The following is a 7,664-nucleotide window of genomic DNA, read 5'->3' as shown; positions in this document are numbered from 1 at the left end:
CCTTTTGTTCCTACTGAGGAAAAATGTGTTTTGTTTTTTTGATGGGAGAGGAGATGGGATGGGAGTTACTGGAAAAATAAATTCCATCTTCAAGGCAGGCCTATCAACTAACTTTAGAAGAACAGCCTGCCCACCTGTTGTGAGTGTTTCCAAATTTTATTTGGCATGCTCTGCTGTGCAATTTCTTGCACTTTTATTTCTGAAAATCTTATTTTAGTTTAATTTATTAGGAACACCAGGGTTCAAGTTGTTGCATGCTGTAACCTACGTGGTACCTCAGCATTATATAGCTTACGACCTCAGATTGAGGATAGATATCTCATACACCAAGATCATTTGATCAGACATGTTATAACCTATTTAATAGGTCTTTATGCCATCTGACCAATGATTATAACTGTTTATTTTTTATCACCAGAATAGTCTCTTTCATGTTTTTGAATTAGGAGCATATGATTATCAACACTAGATAGATCCAGAATTATGAAACATCTCATGACACGAGCTGCAGCACATGCTACCACTTTACTGCATGTTTACAGGCAGGAATTATTTGGGTCATTTCTGAGTGGAAGCATAGGGAGTACCACCTTTCAAGCAAGACTAACCAAAAAAATGATACTTTTTTTTTATCATAAGGAACAGTCCTAGAGAATTATAAAGATTATGCACATATATTCGAACTTCAACAGAAAGACAGTTGTCATAAATTGACACTGAACATCTTTTTAAAGATATATTCTAGTGCCAGCAGCAGATGTACTTGATAAAAATCACTGGGTAATATTTTAAAGCTTGAGATCTTCAAGCATCATCTAGCCTTAAATCAACTATTTTTCTTTATCATGAGGCACAGGGAATAATTTCTTTTTCCTAGGAAAATCACATTGTTTCTATTCCTTCATAGCCTGCAAATCCCTAGTCCTTGAGGAAGAGATTATTTTCTGTGGATGTCTCCCTTAAATAAACTACAGTGAGTTATAAATGCTGAGTGCAATTAATGCATTTGAACAAATAAAAAGAGTAAAATGCCTAGCTACCAAAGGTGGTAGAACACCTTTGGAAAGGTGGAAATCCCCTTTTCTTTTCTTCTAATGATTAAGCTACCTGGGCCTCTGGCAGGCAACAAGCCTCCTATGCCAGTAAGCCCAGTAGGAGATGGAAACTGCCACCCTTCCACCCCCCAAAGGAAGTCTACAGCCACTGTCCCCTGCTACTCCAGAGCTAGCACTCACCTCTGGTCCAGCTGCCTCTGTGCTCCCCCTTCGTAGAGTTTGTGCCCCTTCCTTGCCTTTGAGCCCTGCATCAATGCTGCCAGTTCATGTCTGACAGCGAAGAAGGAGCCTTTCTCCTGCTGCCTGGAATCACAAGCTGACAGCCTCCTCCACCAGGGAGTGTCCATCCACCGCTCATCCACAAGTAGCCTCTTGCTCTCCTTTGTTACATCCTGCAGCTGATGCTCGTGCTGGTCCAGGGGTCCCTGTGAAGACCCTGTCCATCACCTGCTTGTCATCCTTGAAGCTACACAGTCACACACTTCCTCCTGCTGCTCCCTTATCCCGTGCCTAAGCACCCCTCCCACTGTGAGACCACCCCAGGAAGAACCACCAAGTGCTCCCCACAGCCCAAATCTGCATAAGGGCATCATCCTTCATTGCTCCAGTACTTTTGATGTGCTCCAGGTAGTTTATCTCTCAAGTGTTGAGGACCAAACCTAACAATGTTGTGCAATCCCATCCTTCCTAGCTGGAGATATTCCAGCATGATCTTCATACCCCATCTGACTCCCTTATTACCAAAATACCTACTAGCTGAAGTCCTACTGACCTAAATAGGTTCTTTCCTAATCAGCAATCAGATAAAGACAGAAGTTGCAGGCCCTTTCTAATCAACAGTCTCTCTTTCAGAAGGTGATTGACTGAAGCTGTTAGCTCTAGAAGGCCTGGAAAGCTTTCAGAAACAACTCAAAGCTGAAATTTGGACTGAAGGAAAATTAAAACCAGAGCAAAAACTAATTAATAAATACAACAAAGTCTGCAAATAATTGTTAGGGGGAAAAATGTTATGAAAAACACCTCAAAAGAAAGCAAGCAAGTGAAAATTCACAGAAACCTCAAACTTTATGGAATAGTTGAAATCTACAGCAGAAATGTAGTTAGAGGTCCCGGTACAAGGTAGCATATGATGAGGTAATTAAAGACTACCATAATGCATAAGCACTGGAACTGTCTGTTAAACTTAAGGATAAATGTTTTCAATCTTTGAGTGCTTTTCATTTTGCAAGTCTGAAGTTCATTTCATGCCCCACACTTTTTAATATAGTATGAAAAGCAAGAGTAACTCTAAAAGTTATTTGATAAAATAAATGATTGAAATGAGTATGATCAATCAAATTTCAAGTAATATATATGTCACATTTTACCATAGCAAAAGCTTTTTTTTTGCTTTTTTTGTCCTCTTTCTTATATGATGAATATAAATGAAAAGATAACTAAAATTTCATTTATGCATACACATCACTTTGAGGAAAAAAAGACTATCCACTACAAAATTCACTTATGAAATACCTATTTTTTTCTTCCTTCATTCTAGTTCCAAAATTTAGTTCTCCATATATTCATGAATGTTTCTAATCTCTTTTTATGTTCAGGGAATGAAATAGGCTTCAAATTTGTATGTCATAAGTATGGAATGTATTCCCTGATATTTAGTTTTGGGGAATCCTTCCAGTGTTACAGAGTAACTTATACAGCAGCTGTGATCAAGATGTCTGTAAGGTTTTCTTTGCTGTGCTGTTTACCTGTTCTGAAACACTGGTTTAATATCTGAGCCAAAGCCCAATCAAAATAGTAAGATTTGTATGTGTAGTGTGTTGGGGGATGCTCAGGGGTTTGTGGGGTTTTTGTGGCAATTTTTCAAGATACTGGCAGACAAAATAGTGGAAAATTAGAAAAAAAGATTTGCGAGAGTCCAGATGCACCTATCAAGGTCAATTCTGTCTACTTAGAGTAGGTTTGCAATGAATCAACTCCATAATTTTGACATGAATCATGTCTCTAGCTTTTAAGAGACTGATGAGCTACCTGGGGAATGCATGTTCATTCTTAAAAGGTTATGAAATCTAGTACAATCTGAATAGTCAATCTGAATAAAGCAATAAAATTTATAAAATACATTATTTTGCATTTTTCATTTTTTTTTAAAAAAATACATTGACCTCACAACACTCTATAGTTACTTGTAAATTGGTGAAGATTTTAGATCGTGGTTCTCAGCCAGTAGAATTGCTCTTGACATGTTTGGGCCATTTCTGTACCATGGTTAGTCCTTTCTTTTGGGTCATGGAGAGGTATATCTTTGGGTTTGGAATGCAGTGAGGAAGGGATGGGATGGGAAGTGGGGAAACCAAGAATAAACACAGACTTTCCTCTACCAACTCTTCAGAATTAAGAGAAGAAAGTTATTAACTTCAGATTCTCTTTGAGAAGTGCCACTGAATATGAGAGTACCTTTGGAGTCCAGGTGTTGTCACAAAGTTAAAGGAATTTGAAACATGTTGATCTATGTCTGCAGTTTAGCTCTCAATATTTTTTTGCCTTTATATATTCTCAGCTTTTTTACCTTTCAACCTGAGCAAACCCTGGCTTTTACTCTAATGTAGTGAGTAAAGAAAATTGTCAATGAAAAGGCTTCTTAGAGGATTCTTTCCCTTTTTTTCTGTGTTTTTTTTTTCTCTGCTAGACGCTAGATGTAATGATCACATACAGATCTGTATTTGCTTTAGCATTGCAATACTGTAGCTGACATTAGGATCTGCAAAGAGACATTTGGTGTGTAATTCTGAACTACCAGATATGCAAATACTGTGTAAAATGTTGACATCTGTCACATCCAGTCATTCTGCTCCAGAGAAGCACATTTCTACATAAACTTCCTCCACAGACGTCTTGTCAGTTTACTGACATTATCATATTAAAAATGACTTGGACCTTATGCCAACTGGCATTTCAGAAGCTGAGAACTTTCTTTTTATTTGCCCAAATGAGAAGGGGAATAATCTCTACATTAGTTTTCTTGGCTATTTGGGGCAACTGAAATTCTCTGAATTGTTCCGTTGCTCACATAAGTACTTAATCTGATTTTGTTTTTCTGAATTGCACCTGTGCGGGATGCCTAAGCCACTGCAATAGTGAGAAGACAAACCAAAATTTTATCAATTTCCTAATTTAAATAAAAAATGAACTGTGAAAGTAGCATTCTAACTCAAAACATTTTTTATATGTAAGTTCTCTACAAGTTTCAATTTTGCTTTGTAAATGTTTTCTTTGTGGATAATTTTGTTATGATTAGGTTCACTTTGCAACTTGATTTAGGGTGAAAACTAATTTCAAATATATTTTCCACAGAACAAGAATTACATTTTCCTAAAAGTTCACAGATTGAATACTCTATGATCATAGATATAATAATCTATGAAGAGTTCTGATGAATCAGGTTAATTAAATTCAGAGGAATGATTTGATTTGATCTCAGATACATCATTAAGTCTTCACTTGATTGTATAACTCACAAACACACAGAAAAAAGATCTTAAATGTCCTTAAAAATAAGATGTTCTTATTGCCTTGAGCATCATAGCATCACTTGTAAAATGAAATCTTATGTTTTATGCCAGGTTAGGACATGCTTGTACCTGAGTTGGAGATCAGTGTGGGAACTGAACTGATGAATTTTTTTCCATAGATTGTCATCCTTTCTTTGCATTTGAGAGATACAATGCCCAGGCATGATTTTATTGATGCTAGTCTGGGGAATTTGCCATTGCTCAGTTGATATGTGAGACATATCTGCCAATTATTAGTTACTAAAAATCACAGATTGCATTTTATTTAAGTAATTGTTGCAATCATATTTGGCTTTCCCAATTCACTTTAAAAAAAAAAAAAAAATCCACACAAGATTTTCCTTCAAGATAGGAAAAATTAAAAAACAGAGGAGTGAAATCCAGTGTCCCAGTTAAAATCCAGTTTGTGTAATTGCAGTAAAGTAGTGCTAAGCAAGCAAACTGCAGTTGCGGTTAGATACATCATTATTCATATTGACTTCTTCCGTTGCCACTCTCTGAATTGTTATACAGCTGTGAAGTTTCACCTTAAAGCAGCAGTGATAGGCAAAAATAGGGATAATAGGTGCTTATAGTTTGCATAAAGCTGCATATACCTTTCAGCATGATCCGTCAGATGCCAGTTTGAATACCTGGATGATAACATAGTCTTTTGCTGTCAAAATTTCTGAGAAACCTATATCTGCCTTGGTCCTCAGAGCTTTATCAGACTCATCAAAGATGACTCCAAAAGGACTGTGCAGTGAAAAAGCCTTCTTTTATACCATTGTGTTTTTCTGCTATTCTAAGGCAGTGGAAGGTGTTTGCACATATCTTGCAAACATGTTAGGAAACTGTAGTCTCCTGCTAGAATTAAAATAAATCTCTGTATTGAAATGTCAAATGTATTCACAAAGTCATTCAAAAGGCCACTGTAGGGTGGAGTAAGTCACAAAGTTATGGCTTCATCCTCATTTAATCCATAATGTGAGCAGGTATGGGATGGTTTTAGCCATTAATGCATTACAGCACAGGAATAATTCCAGTGCAATCTTCAGCTTTGTTTTCCTTTCTTTCTAATCAAAATGCTTTTATCTAAGCCTCTATTCTCCAAATTTAATGAAGAATCCACTCTAACAAGTAAATACTGGGATTTTGATAGGTATTCAACCTGGGCCAAGAAAGGGGTTTTTGGTTTTGTTGTGTAATGAAATGTCAGTGGTATGTTTCAATAAATGTATTCATACAAAGTCTGCTTTTAATTTCATGAGATCCTAACTCCAGCTTCATCGGGCTTATCTTCGTGCCATTGCTGGATCTTTAATTCTTCTTTTGTTAGTCTCTTAAGAGTCCGTATAACTTTTAACAGGAATCTGGCTGAGCCAAAAAGGAAATCATCTCAATAATGCTGCATGCCAGTGCTTTGTGTACATCTCATTATCGCAATATGCTAAGTCAGTCAGAGGCTAAGCATGATATTGAAAACACAAGAGGAAGTCCTTTTGAAAGTAAAACTGTTCTTCGTAGTAGAAGACTGGTAGTTCAAAATCATCCAGATGTCTTGGGGTTGATCAAAAATGTAACAGCACTAGATACTCAGTTACTTACAGAACTGCTCTTTATCTCAGTGTCACATCAATCTATTGTAAATATTTTGTCAAGCGTTCTGCATAAGGCTTGGGGAGAAAGTTGGATTACTTTCACCACTGATAAAGCAAACAATGCAAAATCTTACTGTCAAAAGAAGTAAATGTGCCTGTGCTTTCCTCATCCTCATTTTTTTAAATCACTAACAATGTCATTCATTCTGAACGCCAAGATTACAAAGAGTAAAAGGACTGTTTATTCAAAAGACCTTCTGAAAACGGTGTAGGAAATAGGAAGCCTTGCATTTTTACTGGTAATCCCTCACCTCCTAACAACACTCATCTGCTAGGGAGAGAGAAGTGTTGTAACATCTGGTTCAGTGTGGTGAGTTTTCATCTTCTGTTGGGAGGGCTGATGTCATGTAAGGAACAGAGGAGCAGGCTAACTTGTAAATGAGAGGCAGCAGCAGTGCTTATCCTGGGAGCTGGGGCTCCTGGATCAGTTGAATGGCTGCCTGCAGCCCCCATGTGTTGATTCTGGCCCATTAACCATCGTATTAATCTTCAAAAAGCTTTAAAGCACGAGTGTTTTGGAGAGTGAATATAAGGGAGAATTTGCAGGTGTCATTCACACAATACAGCCATCTTCCATGCTCTTTTCAACAAACAGCTCTCCCAGTCTATTAAAGCACAGAAGGAAATTCTTTCCACCACCTTTTACCCCGTCCGAATTTTCCGAGAGCATCAGGATTTTTAACATTTTGCAAGATCGCAGTGCAAATGTAAAGGAGCAGAAATTCAGTTTATAAGAATCAGAAGCATATTTGTTTTGGAAAATTTATACACTTCATTCAACCCACATCCTTTAACTTTCAGTTTTTAAGTGTCACCACAATATATACTGCTGCATGAGTCATCTCAATCCTGTATCAACCAACATTTCAATTCTCTGTAATATTCTGTTCTATTCTTTTGGGAAAGAACAGCATACAAGAATAGGGCAATTTTAGGCAATCTGAAGGTTATACCATGCTTGACACCTGACTTCACTTTAGTAACACCTGCCTGAAGAATAATTAGCAGACCACTTTTAAAGAAAGAACTTCCATACACCGCAGATGGCATTTTTCATACCAGACAGGCAACGATGTATGTTGGAAGTGAGCCAAACTGTCTGCAAAAACTGTGAGAAATTCAAGACAGACATCTGAGTGGAAGGAAAGTTTTACCTTCCTCGACACCCCTACCCCCCCCCGCAACCATTCGGGAACATCTGTTCAAACCTACCTCTCTATATAATGCGCTTTATTTTTCTTATCTACTAATGCCACAAATTACAGGAGAAGGAAAGTAGCATAGCAAGTTTCTTTTATATTGGTTATGAAACCTACAATTTAATAACATAATGTGATGATTTGCCAGCTATAGAAATCCCGTATTATAAGACTCTTGTTAGAACCAAGAACAAAATTTTC

The sequence above is a fragment of the Haliaeetus albicilla genome, chromosome 2 (genome assembly GCF_947461875.1).
Source record: "Haliaeetus albicilla chromosome 2, bHalAlb1.1, whole genome shotgun sequence".
NCBI classification, from domain to species: Eukaryota; Metazoa; Chordata; class Aves; order Accipitriformes; family Accipitridae; genus Haliaeetus; species Haliaeetus albicilla.
The sequence above is the reverse complement of the archived record's forward strand: the minus strand, read 5'-3'. Positions refer to the sequence as shown.